The sequence below is a fragment of the Symphalangus syndactylus genome, chromosome 9 (genome assembly GCF_028878055.3).
Source record: "Symphalangus syndactylus isolate Jambi chromosome 9, NHGRI_mSymSyn1-v2.1_pri, whole genome shotgun sequence".
In the NCBI taxonomy this organism is placed as follows: domain Eukaryota; kingdom Metazoa; phylum Chordata; class Mammalia; order Primates; family Hylobatidae; genus Symphalangus; species Symphalangus syndactylus.
In genome coordinates, this window is record NC_072431.2 from 61,306,814 (window position 1) to 61,325,082 (window position 18,269).

The 18,269-nt window shown below is 43.0% G+C and overlaps 1 long non-coding RNA gene across 35 annotated transcripts in view; it reads left to right on the forward strand.

Moving 5' to 3' along the window:
• LOC129489752 (uncharacterized) overlaps positions 1 to 18,269 on the forward strand; it is a 74,123-nt gene that overhangs the window by 17,060 nt on the left and 38,794 nt on the right. For 27 of the 35 annotated variants that reach the window (XR_010122606.1, XR_010122605.1, XR_010122577.1 and 24 more), the window contains 2 exons: positions 1,277 to 1,364; positions 17,320 to 17,820. This is a non-coding gene — a long non-coding RNA (uncharacterized lncRNA). Of the gene's footprint in view, positions 1 to 577; positions 744 to 1,276; positions 1,365 to 4,016; positions 4,086 to 7,019; positions 7,134 to 17,319; positions 17,821 to 18,269 lie in introns of all 35 variants that reach the window. The other 8 variants (XR_010122582.1, XR_010122576.1, XR_010122587.1 and 5 more) reach the window with 5 other exon arrangements.

The window sequence follows — 18,269 nt, forward strand, 5'->3', positions numbered from 1 at the left end:
TAATCTTTTAATTTGATGGAACTGCTCCTTCCTTCACCTCCCAAAAAAATCTTTTGCTGAAGCTCAATACAGGCACTCCTTGATTTATCAATATGAACATATGCAGTGTAGGGATCACTCAAGCTTTTTTTTTTTCTTTCTTCCTTTTTTTGATACAGAGTCTCACTCTGTCATCCAGGCTGGAGTGCAGTGGTGCAATCCTGGCTAACTGCCACCAGGCTTAAGCAATTCTCCTGCCTCAGCCTCAGCTTTCTGAGTAGCTGGGATTACAGGCACGGGCCACCATGCCTGGCCAAAGTTTGTATTTTGTGTAGAGACAAGGTTTCACCATTTTGGCCAGGCTGGTCTCAAACTCCTTCACTCAGGTGATCCTTCTGCCTGAGCCTCCCAAAGTGCTGGGATTACAGGTGTGAGTCACTGCACCCGGCGTTTATGTACTCTGAGGATGCTGACTTCCAGATAGCCATTTTTGGGTCAAGGAAAGTTCAAGTCTCCTGAGTATAGTAGCCATAAGTCCTAGAGAGCTTCCTTTTGGTTTGGTTACAAAATGTATTTTAGCTTAGTTTTCTTACATTAGGTCGGCAAAATGAGAAAGAGCAGAAGGCTGGGCACGGAGGCCCATGCCTGTAATCCCAGCACTTTGGGCGGCTGAGGCAGGCGGATCACCTGAGCGAAGGAGTTTGAGACCAGCCTGGCCAATACGGTGAAACCCCATCTCTACTAAAAATACAAAAATCAGCCAGGTGTGATGGTGTGTACCTGTAATCCCAACTACTTGGGAGGCTGAGGCATGAGAATTGCTTGAACCCAGGAGGCGGAGGTTGCAGTGAGCCGAGATTGCACCACTACACTCTAGCCTGGGGGATAGAGCAAGACTCTGTCTCCAAAAAAAAAAAAAAAAAAAAAGGGGGGGGGTGGGCAGAAAAGTTTAGGGACACCCAACGAAACTAGAATTGGAAATTGGAAATTACTCTGTTTGTAGGTGATTTCTTTTCAAGATGGGCTAGTGGAGTTTCTGAGCAGCAGCTACATTCTCCTTTCACATCTTTAGGTTTCATAAGGTTACCTTTAGCCCTCTGAGTGATCAGATCTGCCTCACAGTCACTCATGGGAGCCCTTGATCTCGACAAAATGGACCTTGAGTAGCTGAGTTCAAATAACTGAGGTGGCAAGAGGGGATCTCCTTCTTGGTTCTTATATATTTTTTTTTTAATGAAAGAGCTAGAGAAGCAATCTCAAGGTCAGGATAACTCACCCTGGTGTTCTCATTTTTCAGGGATTATGCTGCATTCTGACTTAGGTTCTGCCATCGAACACAGAATGCCCTGATCCTTAGAGGCAGAGGCAGCTCTTCAGCCTATGAGGTAAGTAACCAGGGAATGGAATTCTCACCAATTCTTATTTTCTGTGCTAAAAGTTTTACTTTACGATTTGGGCCTGCTTCTTTTTTTTTTTTTGAAATGGAGTTTCACTGTTGTTGCCCAGGCTGGAGTGCAGTGGCACTGTCTTGGCTCACTGCAACCTCCGCCTACCGGGTTCAAATGATTCTCCTGATTCAGCTTCCCGAATAGCTGTGATTATAGGCATGCACCACCACGTCTGGCTAATTTTTTTAAATTTTTAGTTGAGATGGGTTTTCACTATGTTGTACAAGCTGGTCTTTAACTCCTGACCTTGGATGATCCACCCGCCTTGGTCTCCCAAAGTGCTGGGATTACAGGTGTGAGCCACTGGGTCTGGGCCTGCTTCTTTCTATCTCTTTTTTTTTTTTTTTTCAATAGCAGTTTAAAATTGGTGCCTCATTTAGACACAAGCAAAAGGATATTAGCCCAGCTTTGGAAATAGGTGTGAGCCCACATATGATTTTCCTAGTTTTTCCTCTTCCTTCACTTTTTGCTCTCTTGGTAGTATGTTAATTCTATTCTCTCTCTGAATCTTTTTTCTTCATTTCTTTGGCAGATATTTTTACTTGTCTTGGAAGAGTAGGAGAAGAACTGTTTTTAGGACTCTTTGAAAGGATACAATACAGATGACAATCTTGGCTAATGGTAACCAGATCCAGGGAGCTGGGGTCAGCGTGAGCTGGAATCAGTTCAAATTAGCAAAGCAGTGGCGCTCGGTGGCAGGAATACAAGTGTCTGCAAAGTGTTAAACACATCTTGAAAGGGATAGTGACATCGTTCTCAGAATCTGTTGGGAATACACATAGCCTGTAGACCCATTCATCTTTGACCCCGTAAAGATATTTTAAAGAGTAATACCCTGAGTGGTTTTCTGTCCAGTTTGCCTGCTCATTTATCTTTGAGGACAACATGCCTCGTGGAGCTCCGCAGGCCCCAGGGGTGTGTGGATTCTACATTTGAAAGTGCTGATGCTGAGAGACTGGGTCTTGGCGGACCCCAAGGAGTCTGCTTTTCCTCTACTTATTGTCCCTACTTTTCCTGGCAGCTGGCATTGCTGTTTAAAAGGGTTATTCTTTGCTGTTCAACTTGTTTGGTAGTGGTGTGTCAGGATGTGGGTTTTCTGAATACTTTCCCAGCTGGTTACTTGAGTGGTGGTTAGGGAGGAGCTGTCTTGGGGCTGTTCTGGAGCTGTTGAGGTCAGGTGTCTGTCTGGATACTCACAGCTTATCTGTTGAGGACAACGCTATTCTCATTGTGCTGCCTTTGGTGGTGCTGTGTGTGGCTCTTTAGATGTGGGTGGAGGTGAGTTGGGGGAGTTAATGAGATCTTTTTTAGGTGCTTTTGATAAAGTAGTCTGCACTACAGGATTCATTGTGACTTTTTCTCTTAACCTGCGCATACTTCTCTGCTCGCCCTTGCTGTCTTTCTCATGCCTTTGATTTTCCCATCTCCTGTTGGTTGAATTTACATAAAAGCTCTGCTATAGTTTAAATGTGTCTCCCAAAGTTTATGTGCTGGAAACTCAATCTTCAATGCAACAGTTGGGATGTGGGGCCTAATAAGAGAGCCCTCGTGAATGAATTAATGTTATTTTGGTAATAGATTAGTAATCACAAGAGTGGGCTTATTGTAAAAGAGAGTTCAGCCCCTGTTGCCCTCTTGCTTTCTCGCACTCTCTCGTCCTTCTGCCTTCGAACATGGGATGATCTTCTTCTGTCATGGGATGATATTCCCTCATATTCAGAAAAGGGAGTCTCCCATTAGGAGTAAAGTCATGAGAAGAAATGGGTATTTTCATAATTGTGGTGTTTTCTTTATAGCAGTGGTTCTCAAAGGTAGTTCCTAGCAGTATCACCTGGAAACTTGTTAAATTCGAATTCTCAGGCCCTATTCCAGGCCAACTGAATCAGAAACTCTGGGGTGGGACCCAGTACTCTGTGTTTTAACTAGTTTTCCAAGTGATATGGATGTGCATTCAAGTCTGAGAACTACTGCTTGTCAAGTTAGTTGTTTGCTAATGTTTTACTCCCACCTTCACTGGGCCCTGGAGAGTGTGTAAGGGACAAAAGTGAGAGAACCCTGTCTCTGCAGGTACTTTGTCAGTCTTCTGTTGAATCATTTGAGAAACCTAGAAAACATCTGTTGAGCACCTCCTCAGTTCCTGGCACTGTGCTAAGTGGCTAAGAGCATGGGGTGAACATGTAAGCAAGTAATTGTAATAGGACATGAGTATTGTAATGGCTGTATTTATAAAAAGCTACAGAAACTGGAGAGAAAATTATCCTGTCATTGGGGAAGATGGAGTCAGATGCCACTTGATCCTTGAACAGGGTAGGATTTGAAGGTGAGCAGACAGAAGGGTATTCTAAGTGGGTTCATACATAGGATGACCATGCAATTTATTATCCAAAGGAGGTCACTTTTGAGAATCAAAGTGGGTGCTTTTAGGGCAGGATTGTTGCTTGCTAACTGGGGTGTATGATTGCCCTATTTGTAAAGAACGAGTAATGCTGTGAACCCACAGTTTGATGTAAATTTGTGGAAAACTCATTTCTTCTAATTATTTGTAGAGTTTTCAACAATTCTTATTGGATGGTATATTTTTTTCCCTAGGGCTTCTGTAAAATATTACAGGCATGCTTTGGAGATACTACAGGTTTGGTTCCACACCACTGCAGTAAAGTGAGTCACACACATTTTTGTGTTACCCAGTGGATATAAAAGTTATATTTTGGGCCAGGCTCCCTCTGCATCTCTGTGTTTCAGTTGGGGTAGGGTAATTTTCCGTTCAGTTTGAAGAGCTCCCCCTGATATTTCTTCCAGTGGTTGTCTTCCCATAACAATGTTTTTTTCTCATCTGAAAATGTCTATTTTGCCGTCTTTTTTTTTTTTTTTTTTTGAGATGGAGTCTCCCACTGTCACCTGGGCTGTGGTGCAATCTCGGCTCACTGCAACCTCCACCTCCTGGGTTCAAGTGATTCTCCAGCCTTAGCTGGGACTACAGGCGTGTGCCACCACGCCCATCTAATTTTTGTCTTTTTAGTAGTGTTGGGGTTTCACTATGTTGTCCAGGTTGGTCTTGAACTCCCGACCTCATTTCCACCCGCTTCTGCCTCCCAAAGTGCTGGGATTGCAGGCGTGATCCACTGCACTGGCTATGTTTTTTGTTTGTTTGTTTTTGAGATGGAGTCTCACTCTGTCTCCCAGGCTGGAGTGCAGTGCCACGATCTCAGCTCACTGCAACCTCCGCCTCCTGGGTTCAAGCGATTCTCCTGCCTCAGCCTCCCATGTAGCTGGGATTACATGCGCACGACACCATGCGTGGCTAATTTTTTGTATTTTTAATAGAGATGGTTTCACCATGTTAGCCAGGATGGTCTCAATCTCCTGACCTCGTGATCTGTTCACCTGGGGCTCCCAAAGTGATGGGATTACAGGCATGAGCCACTGCGCCAGACCTTTGCCATCAGTTTTTAAAGGAAACAGCTACTGAACACTGGATGCTAGGTGGGCAGGTTTTTTCTTTCAGACTTTTTTTTTTTTTTTTTTTTTTAAAGCCATCATACTTTAGAATCTTTCAGCACTGTCAGATTATCTTCTGGGTTTTATTATTTATGTTGAAAATTTAGACTAGGCATGGTGACTCACACCTGTAATCCCAGCAGTTTGGAAGGCCATCGTGGGTGGATCACATGAGCCCAGGAGTTGGAGACCAGACTGGCTAACAGGGTGAGGCCCTGTAGCAACATGTGGTAGCCCTTTTTCAGTACATTGGCCTGATCCAGCTCAGTTGGATGTCGTTTACATATGTGTCTTATATTTTAGATACAAGAGACTTCTTAAAAGCTTAGAGCATAACACAAATATTTATTTGATTGCACCATCTAACAAATCTAAATAAATACATTTCAGGTCTAGGCATTGCTGACGGGGGTAGATCACCTGAGATCAGGAGTTCGAGACCAGCCTGGCCAGCTTGGCGAAACCCTGTTTCTACTAAAAGTACAAAAGTTAGCTAGGCATGGTGTTGGGAGCCTGTAATCGCAGCTACTCGGGAGGCTGAGGCAGGAGAATAGGTTGAACCCAGGAGGCGGAGGTTGCAGTGAGCCGAGATCGCACCACTGTACTCCAGACTGTGTGACAAGAGCGAGATTCTGTGTCAAAAAAAAAAAAAAATACTCATCATATCTGAACCAAATGACACATATGTTGGAATTATCTGACAAAGATATTAAAGAAAACATCATAAAAATTCACCAATGAGTGAAGAGAAACATGCTTCAAACAAATGAAAAAGCCTCAGCAAAACCACTGGAGACATGATGAACCAAATGGAAATTTTAGAATTGCAAATGATAATAACTGGAAGTTCTTAAATTTCATATTAGAGGGCCGGGCACGGTGGCTCACACCTGTAATCTCAGCACTTTGGGAGGCTGAGGCGGGTGGATCACCTGAGCTCAGGAATTCGAGGCCAGCCTGGCCAATGTGGTGAAACCCCGTCTCTACTAAAAATGCAAAAATTAGCTGGGCATGGTGGTGCATGCCTGTAATCCCAGCTGCTCGGGAGGCTGAGACACAAGAATGACTACTTGAACTGGGAAGCGGAGGTTGCAATGAGCCAAAATGGTGCCACTGCACTCCAGCTTAGGTGATAAAGAGAGACTCCATCTCAAAAAAAAAAAAAAAAAAAAAAAAATTCATATTAGAATTGCAGTAACTAAATAATGGATCTGTTAACTGAGATATAGATCAATAGAAATTCCCAATGTGAACCACAGAGAGAAAATTGAACCTTTACAGTGTAGGCTTAGGGACCTGTGGGACGGTAAAAAAAAAAAAAAAAAAAAAAAAAATCGATCATTCTTGTCACTGGAGTCCTAAAAGGAGAGGAGAAAAATGCATATGGCTAAAAAAAAATTAAATAGCAGCTGAAAATCTCCCCCAAATTTTCAAAGGCAGAAAGCTACAGATTTAAGAAGCAGAATAAACCACAAACAGGATAAATTAAATAAATTATGCAAGGACATGTCACAAACCTCTCAGAATTAAAGACAAGAAAACCTTGAAAGTAGTTAAACAGCAAATGACAGATTACCTGTAGTGGAACGATTGATTAATTGATGCATGGATTTTTTTGAGACAAGGCCTCTCTGTCACCCAGGCTAGAGTGCAATGGCAAAGTCATGGCTCAAGGCAGCCTCAGCTCCTGGACTCAGGTGATCTTCCCACTTCAGCCTGGTACTACAGACATGAACCACCACCCCTGGCTAAATTTGTTTTTGTATTTTTTTAATACAAAAAATACATAAGTCTTCCTATGTTGCCCAAGCTGGTCTGGAACTCCTGACCTCAAGTGATCCTCTCTCCTCAGACGCCCAAAGTGCTGAGATTACAGGAATGAGTCACTGCTCCTGGCCAAAAAAACCTTGAAAGTAAACAGCAAATGGCACATTGCTTATAGTGGAACAATGGTTTTAATGATAGTGGATTTCTCTTCAGAAACAATGGTGACCAGCAGGAAGTGAATTAACATTTTTTCAAGTGCTTAAAAAAATGCCAAAAGTATCATTTAGGCGTGAAAATGAAATAAAGACATTCAAAAACATTTTATAGGATTTTTCACCAGTAGACCTCCCCTAAAAGAATGGCTAAAGGAAGTTGTTCGACAGGAAGGAAATGACAGATGAAGGAAACCTGGACATTCCAAATGAAGAAACAAGAGAATGGGTATATGTATGAGTAAATATAGTACACTACCCTTCTGCTCTTCAGTTTTTTTTTTTGAAACAGGATCTCACTCTGTCAGTCCGGCCAGAGTGCAGTGGTGCGGTTATAGCTCATCGCAGACTTGACCGCCCAAGCTCAAGCGATCGTCCAACCTCAGCCTCCTGAGTAGTTGGGAACACAGGTGCACACTACCACCCCTGGCTAACTTTTTATTTTTTGTAGAGACAGGGTCTCCCTATGTTGCCCAGACTGGTCTCAACTTCCTGGGCTCAAGTGACCCTCTCACCTCAGCCTCCCAAAGCATTGGAAGTACAGGCGTGAGCCACTGCACTCAGCCCATATTCTCTCAATGAGAAAAAAACAAATTGTTTGCTTGGTTACTGTTTACTGAGCCTTAAACTGCCAACTTTACGTCTAGAGCTTTATTTTTTTTAAGGAGCTAATTAGCTTGCAAATAGGACCATAAAATATTGCATTGGGAATTTTATATTGTACTCTAAAGAAAAAAGCAATGGCTGTAGCAAATGACATAATATCTTCAGTGATAATATTGTTATTGTTAATAACCTTAGGTAGTAGCTTATAAATTATACAGATGAATATGAAGTTGCATCTAGTACTTGAACAAATTCCCCTTTTAAATACTAATGGACATCTAACTTTTTTTTTTGAGACAGTTCCACTCTTGTCTCCTTGGCTGGAGTGCAATCTGCAATCTTGGCTCTCTGCAACCTTCACCTCCCGGGTTCAAGCAGTTGTCCTGCCTCAGCCTCCCAAGTAACTGGGATTACAGGCGCACGCTTCCATGCCTGAATAATTCTTTGTATTTTTAGTAGAGATGGATGAGGTTTCACCATGTTGGTCAGGCTGGTCTCGAACTCCTGAACTCAGGTGATCCACCTGCCTTGGCCTCCCAAAGTGCTGGGATTACAGACGTGAGCCACCTTGCCCATCCAACTTTTTTTTTTTTTTTTTTTTTTAGCTGGAGTCTCGCACTGTCACCCAGGCTGGAGTGCAGTGACACAATCACAGGTCACTGCGACCTCTGCCTCCCAGGTTCAAGCAAGTCTCCTGCCTCAGCCTCCCGAGTAGCTGCCACCATGCCCAACTCATTTTTTGTATTTTTAGTAGAGACGGGGTTTCACCATGTTGGTCAGGCTGGTCTCAAATTCCCAGACTCAGGTGAGCCACCCACCTCAGCCTCCCAAAGGGCTGGGATTACAGGTATAAGCCACCGCACCTGGCCTTTATTTTCATTTAATGAGAACCTCAGCCAGGCCCAGTGGCTCAGCCCTGTTAGCCCAGCCCTTCGTGAGGCCAAGGCAGGAGGATTGCTTGAGGCCAGGAGTTCAAGACCAACCTGGACAATGTAGTGAGCCCTCCGTCTCTGTTTAGAAAAAAAAAAAAAGAGAAACTCATTTAGGGTGTACAGGAAATGAAACTAAGAGAGATTTTGGCTTTGTACATCAATATTTTCACATACTGGTTTTGTTTATTTTTCCATCAGTGAAAACAATTTTTGAACACAAATTCCTTTTCCAATTAAACAATTTGTAAGTAAAGTTCATTCAAGTGTATGTTGAAACATTTAATGATTGTCTTCTGAAGTTTGTCTTTATGTACATCAAGATACTGGTTATCTTGTTTTAAATATATCATTGGATATCACACATTTTATTAGTTGTTTAATAAGGGTAATGCCCACCTGGTAATTAATAGATTTTTAAAATCAAAAACAAGAAGGCAAATGACAAACTCCACGTGGCAGATAAAAGGTTAATGAACTTTACATGTAAAGAACTTCTTCAAATAAGTAAAGAAAAACATTTAAAACATTAAATAATGCACCAAGGACATGAATGAACAATTCACCATTTAGACATACAAAGGGCCAACAAGGGATGACAAATATTCATCTTCATTAGTAATAAGTTGTCATTTGAAATTTGTCAAGTTGTCAAAAATGAAAATTTAGTTTTTTGGGGGGTTTTTTTTTTTTTTTTTTTTTTTGGAAACGAGGTCTCACTATGTTGCCCGGGCTGGTCTCAAACTCCTGAGCTCAAACAGTCCTCCCACCTTGGCCTCCCAAAGTGCTAGGGTTATAGGTGTGAGCCACCACACCTGGCCAAGATAAAAATTTAGGATTACATTTTATACCTATGAATGTACAGAAAAATGTACCTCCCTGATAAGCACAAATTGTAACATTTCCAGAGAGCAATTCAGTACAGTGTGTCACAAGCCTTAAAAATCTTTTTAGGCTGGGAGAGGTTGTGGCTCACGCCTGTAATCCTAGCACTTTGGGAGGCTGAGGGAGGACCTCTTGAGCTCAAGAGTTCAAGACCAGCCTGGGCAATATAGTGAGACCTCATCTCTACAAAAATTTTTTTTTTTTAATTATTTGGGCATGGTGGTACACACCTGTAGTTCCAGCTACTCAGGAGGCTGAGGTTGGAGGATTGCTTGCACAGCCCAGAAAGTTGAAGCTACAGTGAGCTGTTGTGGTCACACCACTGCACTCCAGTCTGAGCGACAGAGTGACTCTGTCTTAAAAAAAAAGATTTACTTTTTGGCACACTAACTGAATTTCTAGACATCTATCCTAAGATAATATTCAACAACATATAAAAAATACACATAAAAATATTGACTATAGAATAAAAAATTTCATTGTTTAAGTTGTACAGGTGAATGTTTAAATTATGGTACACCCGTTAGTGTTATTTATTTAAAAAATTTTTTAAAGTACAACTATGTAGAAAGCTGTCCTAGCATAATGCTAACCATGGTTCCAAATGTGTCTTAAAATCTGATGCAGTGCAAACAGAAGGCAGGCAGGTGGGAAGGAAGGATGGAGGAAAGAAAGAAAGGAAAAAAGAGAAAGGAAAAATGAAAAAGAGAAGAAGGAAGGAAAAAGAGAAGAAAGAAAGAATGAAAGAAATAAAGAAAAAGGGAGGAAGGGAGGGAGGGGAGAAAAAAGAAAGGAAGAAAAAAGGAAAGGAAAAAAATGAAATAAAGGAAGCAAAGAAGGAAGGAGAGAAAAGGAAAGAAATAGGGTAGGTAGGGAGGAAGGAAGGAAGGAAAGAAAAAACGGGAAAAAAGACAGCAAAATCTTAGTAGTAGTTACCATTGGGTTTGAGGGTTACAGGTACTTTTAATTTTCCTTTTTAATGTTTTCTAAATTTTCCAAACTTTCTACATCATGGTTGTTTTATAATCAGAAAATGGAAGACAATTACTTCAAGTACAAAAACTAAAGTTACCCAAACCAGAGCCCAACACCAAATTATAACAGCACATATTAGCACTTAGAGAAATGTGTTTTTAAAATGACTCAGCTTCCTCGGAAGAGGGATTCTCAGGCAACCTCTCTGTGGTTGCAAATACAGAATGGTACATATAGGGGTAGAATCACCCAGAATCACCCCCTCTTGGCAGCTTCTGAACACTGTCCCTCTTTAAAAGAATAATGAGTTGGGCCGGATGCGGTGGCTCATGCCTGTAATCCTAGCACTCTGGGAGGCTGAGGGAGGTGGATCATGAGGTCGGGAGATTGAGACCATCGTGGCTAACACGGTGAAATCCTGTCTCTACTAAAAATACAAACAATTAGCCAGCCATGATTTCACGCACCTGTAGTCTCAGCTACTCAGGAGGCTGAGGCAGAAGAATCACTTGAAGCTGGGAGGTGGAGGTTGCAGTGAGCCGAGATCGCACCACTGTACTCCAGCCTGGCGACAGAGACTCTGTCTCAAAAATATAAATAAAAAATTATATATATATATATATGTATGTACGTGTGTGTGTATATATATGTGTGTATATGTATATATGTGTGTATATATGTGTGTGTGTGTGTATGTGTGTGTGTGTGTGTGTGTGTGTGTGTGTGTGTGTGTGTATGTACTGGGTACCTACTCTATGGTTGGGGCCTATTCTAGATGCTGATACAGTTAATAAAGATCTTTGCCCTTGTGGGGCTTATAGTCCAGTGGGAGAGACAGGCATAAACAAGATAAATAAGTATAATGCATATTATGTTGTATGGTGGTAAATGCTAAGGAAAATAATCAAAATTCTCCATGTGTTATTAGCTCATAGCACAGGGGTTAAGAGCTTGGGTCCAGGAGGTAGACTTGGAGTTTGAATTCCAGTTCTGCAACTTATTAACCATGTGATTTTGGGGAGGCTACATCGCGTCTCCAAGCCTCAGTTTCTTCATCTGTAAAACATAAAAAACAATAGTTTCTGCATCAAAAGTTGTCACGATTAATTGAGTTAATACAGATAGAGAACTAAGAATAGGATGACGGGTGTGAGAAGTCACGGGCTTCAGGGTTCCTAAAGGTTACTGAACTCTGAGACTAAGTTTAGGCTGGTGACCAGGGTCCCAGCACTGGGATTCATGGAGCTTGGAGGGAGAGGACCCGAGTTGAGACACATCACGGGCCTTGGCATGGCAGTGTGCAGTGGAGTCTCAGCACTCTTCAGGATTTAAGCCTAGGTCTAACCTGCTGCGGAGCACAGGGAAGCCACCTCTGTTTCACCTTGAGGCAAGAACAAGGGAAGACCCTGGCCCTTGATTACACTGATAGATAAAACAGAGGAAGTGGGTTTGGAAATAATCCACTCATTATATTTTGGGAATGAACAGAGCCTCCACATCAAATTGAGTGGTGATTTATTAAAGGGAAGCCAAGGCCGGGCACGGTGGCTCATGCCTGTAATCCCAGCACTTTGGGAGGATTAGGCGGGTGGATCACTTGAGGTCAGGAGTTCAAGACCAGCCTGATCAACATGGTGAAACCCCCTATCTACTAAAAATACAAAAAATTAACTGGGTGTTGTGGCAGGCACCTGTAATCCCAGCTACTTGGGAGCCTGAGGCAGGAGAATCGCCTGAACCCAGGAGGTAGAGGTTGCAGTGAGCCAAGATTGCGCCATTGCACTCCAGCCTGGGCAACAAGAGTGAAACTCTGTCTCAAAGAAAATTAAAATAAATAAAGAGAAGCCAGTGGAGGGGTGGGGAGGGAATACTAGCATCACATGGGCCTAGGTGCTCATTGAAGCTCTACCTTTTTCAGTAATTGGGCAAGTTAGGCAACCCTCTGAGATTGACTTTTCTATGTAAAGTAGCTGTTCCTGTGGATGACTTAAGGGGAGTGGAAACAAAGGTCATCAGAATTGATGTATGACTCAACTCAGAGTTGAGGATGAAAAGTGGGGATAACACCTGCCTGTACCCTGGTATGGATCATATGATGTTTACTTATTTATTGTGGAGACAGGGTCTCGCTGTGCTACCCAGGCCTGCGTGCAGTGGCGCGATCATGACTCACTGCAGCCTTGAACTCCTGGGCTCAAGCGATCCTCCTGTCTCAGCCTCCCAAGCAGCTGGGACCACAGGCACACACCACCACACCAAGCTAATTTTTAAAAAAGTTTTTGTAGAGACTGAGTCTCGCTGTTTCCCAGGCTGGTCTCAAACTCCTGGCCTCAAGTAACCCTTTCGCCTTGGCCTACAGGGATTTTCAGGCATCAGTTACTATGCCTGGCCAGAGCTCATGAAGTTTAAATATGACATAGCATCTAGCAGGTAGACTTGCTCAGTGGAGGCCTCTTTTTTGCCTGGTGGGTTGGCAGGTCGTGTGTGTACAATGTTTACTGGTCTACCCCTCATCCAGGTTTTTAAAAATGAGCATTTTTTCTGTACTGACAATAATGAAATAGTAACAGAATCCATTGTCTTTTTTTTAAAAAGATAATTATATTCAGATTTCTTTTTTTATTTTTTATTTTGAGACATGGTCTCACTCTGTCACCTAGGCTGGAGTGCAGTGGCGTGATAATAGCTTACTGCAGCCTCTAACTCCTAGGCCTAAGTGATCCTCTTGCCTTAGCCTCCCAAGTAGGGAGGACTACAGGTTTGCATCACCACGCCTGGCTAATTTTTATTGTTAATAGAGATGAGGTTGCATGCCTATAGTCCCAGGAGCTACTTAGGAGGGTAAGGCAGGAGGATCACTTGAGCCCGGGAGTTCAAGGCTGCAGTGAGCTATGATTGTGCCACTGTACTTCAGCCTGGGTGAGAGAGTAAGACCCTGTGTATATAAATATATATATATGTAAAAAAAAAAAAACAACCAGGCCAGGCACAGTGGTTCACGGCTGTAGTCCCAGCACTTTGGGAGTCCAAGGCGTGTGGATCACTTGAGGTCAGAAGTTCCAGACCAGCCTTAGGTAACATGGTGAAACCCTGTCTCTACTAAAAATACAAAAAAAGTTAGCCGGGTGTCGTTGTGATGGGCCCACAACCATGCCCAGATAATTTTGTATTTTTAGTACAGATGGGATTTCACCGTGTTGTCCACGCCAGTCTCAAACTCCTGAGCTCAGGCAATCCGCTCACCTCAGCCTCAAAGTGCTCGAATTACAGGCATTAGCTACCGTGCCTGGCCAGTTCACTCTTTAGTAAAGTTTTTACAGCAACTTCTCATTCTGTAATGATTTCAGTCACTCTCAACAGATTCACTTATAGTTATCAATATTTGAACTTTTGCAGGTGTTGTCATAGATAAGACATTTGGCCAAATGGACTCTTGATTATTGCAGTAAAAATTCTGCTCAAATTAGGTAACAGGCATTTGAAGTTTTAAAGTTATGCAAACTGTGTTCCAGAAATTTCACTTCTAGGGATTTAGGAAACATGTGCTGTAGGGTTGTTCATTTAACAAAATGTATAAAACAGGGAAATCCTGTAACAGCCTAAGTGTCCCACAATATAATTCATTAAATGTTGTGATACATACATATGATGAAATGTATGCAGCCATTAAAAAATCTGCCACAGTGGCTCATGCCTGTAATCCCAGCACTTTGGGAGGCCGAGGTGGGTAATCACTTGAGGTCAGGAGTTTTAGACTAGCCTAGCCAACATGGTGAAACCCTGTGTCTACTAAAAATACAAAAAATTAGCTTGACGTGGTGGCTCATGCTTGTAATCCCAGCTACTTGGGAGGCTGATGCAGGAGAATCGCATGAACCCACGAAGCGGAGGTTGTAGTGAGCGGAGATCGCACCATTGCACCCCAGCCTGGGTGACAAAAACAAAACTCTGTCTCAATTAAAAAAAAAAAAATTAAGAATATTTGACATGAAAAGTATTTTTACAATACATTAAGTGAAAGAGCAGATTACACCACAGTACATATAGTGTGTTTATATTTTAAGAAAGTAAATATATATTTTGAATATTGGAATTATATATACCCAACTACTAATGTTACCCATTGAGTCATGGAATTACAAGTGACTTTTTTTTTTTGCTTGTCCCTATTTTCCAATTTTTCTATAGTGACCGTACTTGCAATAATTAAACATAGTTGGTCGTTTAAAATACATCTCTGGTACTCTCTTCAAAGGCGGAGCCCAGTCCCTATCCCCTTGAGTGTGGGCTGGGTTACGTGATTCCCTTCTGACAGATGGGAAAAAGCAAAAGTGATGGCTTGCAACTTTGCAAACTACATCATAAAAGGTACTGTGGCTTCCTCCTTGCTCACTCTTTGATTACTCACTTGGGAAAGCCAGCTGTCACACCATGACACCTAAGCAGCCTGTAGAGAGGCTCATAGGACAGGAACTGAGGCCTCCTGTCAGCAGTCACATGAGTGAGCCATCTTGGAAACAGGCTTTAGGTGACTGCAGTCTCAGTGGACAGCTTGAGTGTAATGTCATCAGACACCCTGAGCCCAAATGACCCAGCTATGCCACTCCTGAATTCCTGACCCACAGAAATGGAGATCCTAAGTATTTTATTTATCTATTTATTTATTTATTTATTTTTGAGACAGAGTCTCACTCTGTTACCCAGGCTGTAGTGCGGTGGTGTGATCTTGGCTCACTGCAACCTCTCCCTCATGGACTCAAGCGATTCTCCTGCATCAGCCTCCTGAGTAGCTGGGACCACAGGTTTGCACCACCACGCCTGGCTAATTTTTGCATTTTCTGTAGAGATGGAGTCTCACTATGCTGCCCAGGCTGGTCTTAAACTGCTGGACTCAAGCGATCGCCCACCTCGGCCTCCCAAAATGGTGGGACTGCAGGCATGAGCCACTGTGCCTGGCCCTAAGTATTTATTTTAAGCCACTAGGTTTCGAGTAATTTGTTATATAGCAGCAGATAAATAATACACATATTTTCTATGGTGATCACATTTATAATTTAAATTGAATTAAAAAGGTCAGGAGCAGTGGCTCATGCCTGTAATTCCAGCACTTTGGGAAGGGTGAGGCTGAAAGATCGCTTGAGCCCAGGAGTTTGAGACCAGCCTGGGCAACGTGGCAAAATTCCTTCTCTACAAAATACAAAAAAATTAGCCAGGTGTGGTGGCATGCACCTGTAGTCCCAGATACTTAGGAGACTGTGGTGGGAGAATCACCTGAGTCCAGGAAGTCGAGGCTGCGGTGAGCTGTGACTCTGCCACTGTACTCCAGCCTGCATGACGGAGTTAGACTTTGTCTCAAAATTTTTTTTTGGCAAGGCTCAGTGGCTCATGCTTGTAATCCAGCACTTTGGGAGGCTGAGGCAGGTGGATCATGAGGTCAAGAGATCGAGACCATCCTGGCCAACATGGTGAAACCCTGTCTCTACTAAAAATAACAAAAATTAGCTGGGCATGGTGGCATGCGCCTGTAGTCCCAGCTACTGAAGAGGCTGAGGCAGGAGAATCGCTTGAACCCGGGAGGCAGAGGTTGCAGTGAGCTGAGATAACGCCACTGCACTGCAGCTCAAAAAAAAGAAATTTTTTTTTTTTTAATTAAAAAGTTGTAGTATCTAAAATGAGCAAAATCACTGTGTGCAGCCGAGGCAGGTGGATCATCTGAGGTCAGGAGTTCAAGACCAGGCTGCAGTGAGCCGAGATTGCACCACTGCTCTCCAGCCTGGGAGAAAGAGTAAGACTCCATCTCAAAAAAAAAAAAAAAAGGAAAAATGCATTAAAAAAGAACAGCATCAACCAGGTACAGTGGCTCATGCCTGTAATCCCAACACTTTGGGAGGCTGTGGGGAGAGGATAGCTGAGCCCAGGAGTTTGACACCAGCCTGGGCAACATGGTGAAACTCTGTCTCTACAACAAAAATTAGCCAAACGTGGTAGCATGCACCTGTAGTCTCAGCTACTTGGGAAGCTGGGAGCAGGATTGCTTGAGTCTGGGAGGTCGAGGCTACCATGATTGCACTACCTACTCCAGCCTGGGCAACAGAGCAAGATCCTGTCTCAAAAAAGAAAAAAAAATGCAAAAACAAAACAAAAGAGAATAGCATCATTTCCTTATCATTAGTTTGAATGAAGTGAGTCATTGGTAAAAGTTTCCATTTTCAAAAAAAGCATTAAAATACAGTGTGAGGCCAGGCATGATGGCTCACTCCTGTAATCCCAGCACTTTGGGAAGCTGAAATGGATTGCCTGAGCCCAGGAGGTTGAGGCTGCAGTGAGCCACGTTTGTATCACTGCACACCAGCAACCTGGGCAACAGAGCAAGACCTTGTCTCAGAACAACAAAACGTGGTTTACCACAACCAACAGGAAAAATCTGGATAAAGCTGTATGAAATATTTACTGCTGTGCGCAACATGGTAGTGTAGAGATCAAGGGCAAAAGTCCTGGGATCAGGCCACCTGGTCTGCTGTCTAATTGGCTGTGTCATCTTTGGAAAGGTAAGTGAACTCTCTGTGCCTTAGAATTCGTTTTCTAAAATGTGGGTGGGGCGCAGTGGCTCATTCTTGTAATCCCAGCACTTTGGGAGGTTGAGGCGGGCGGATCACGAGGTCAGGAGGTTGAGACCATCCTGGCTAACACGGTGAAGCCCCGTCTCTACTAAAAATACAAAAAATTAGCTGGGCATGGTGGCGGGCGCCTGTAGTCCCAGCTACTCTGGACGTCATTTTGGCTAATAACGTAACTCTCCTTTTGAGTGAAAAGGTTAAAATGTTCCTCCCAAAAGTACTTATTTTTAAAGCTTGTTCTTCAGATTTGGCCAATATCCTAAGCAAAACGCCTTCAATGTGAAGTGAATATTGCTTGATTGTAGGGAACTTGTCCATAATGTACTTGAGAATGCAGATACAAATAAAAGAATGTCTGTGTCAAATTTTATTTTCCACAAATTATGTTCTCTTGCACTTTCAGCTTAAGTTCTTGGACTCATTGAGGCAGTAAAAGAACCATATCCTGTGTTTGAATCAAACCCCGAGTTCCTGTATGTAGAAGGTTTGCCAGACAGGATTCCCTTTTGAAGCCCTCCTGGTTTGGAATTCCATGACTTGAAAGGATCGTCCGTGGGAGTAATAAAATCAAGTTTGTTAGTGAAAAGTAAGTTTTAGGCCAGGCGTAGTGGCTCACGTCTGTAATCCCAGCACTTTGTGAGGCTGAGGCGGGCAGATCACCTGAGTTCCGGAGTTCGAGACCAGCCTGGCAAACATGGCAAAACCCCGTATCCACTAAAAATACAAAGAATTAGCCTGGCATGGTGGCGGGCACCTGTGATCCCAGCTACTTGGGAGGCTGAAGCAGGAGAATCGCTGGAACCTGGGAGGCAGAGGCTGCAGTGAGCCGAGATCACAACACTGCACTCCAGCCTGGGTGACAGCGAGACTCTGCCTCAACAACAACAACAACAACAACAAAAAAGTAAGTTATATTTACCACTGTAGTCATTTCTGGAATTAAAACAATAAAATGACATTTCTACTAAAATGTTTTTCTAGCTAGAGGTGACAGGCGTGTCTGTAAGTCCTTGATGGAAAAGCCTGGCTCTGAGCTGCAGTCCTGGCACTCTCCATTGCCCCTGCCATTCTCCATCCCATACTCAGTTATCTTCATCAGTGCAAGAATAGTGACCACTGCCTGCCTCCACGATGTTCAGACACACTGTGGTGGCTTGCACTATGCCTAAGTACTTGAATGAAATTTAATCTGCTGGGTTTTATCTGCTCTATTATTCCTGGGTCAATCTTATTAGCAAGTAAATATTGATGATTGAGTTTCTTTTCCTTTTTATGAGTCAGAGTTTCACTCTTGTTGCCCAGGCTGCAGTGCAATGGCGCGACCTCGACTCACTTCAATCTCCGCCTCCCAGG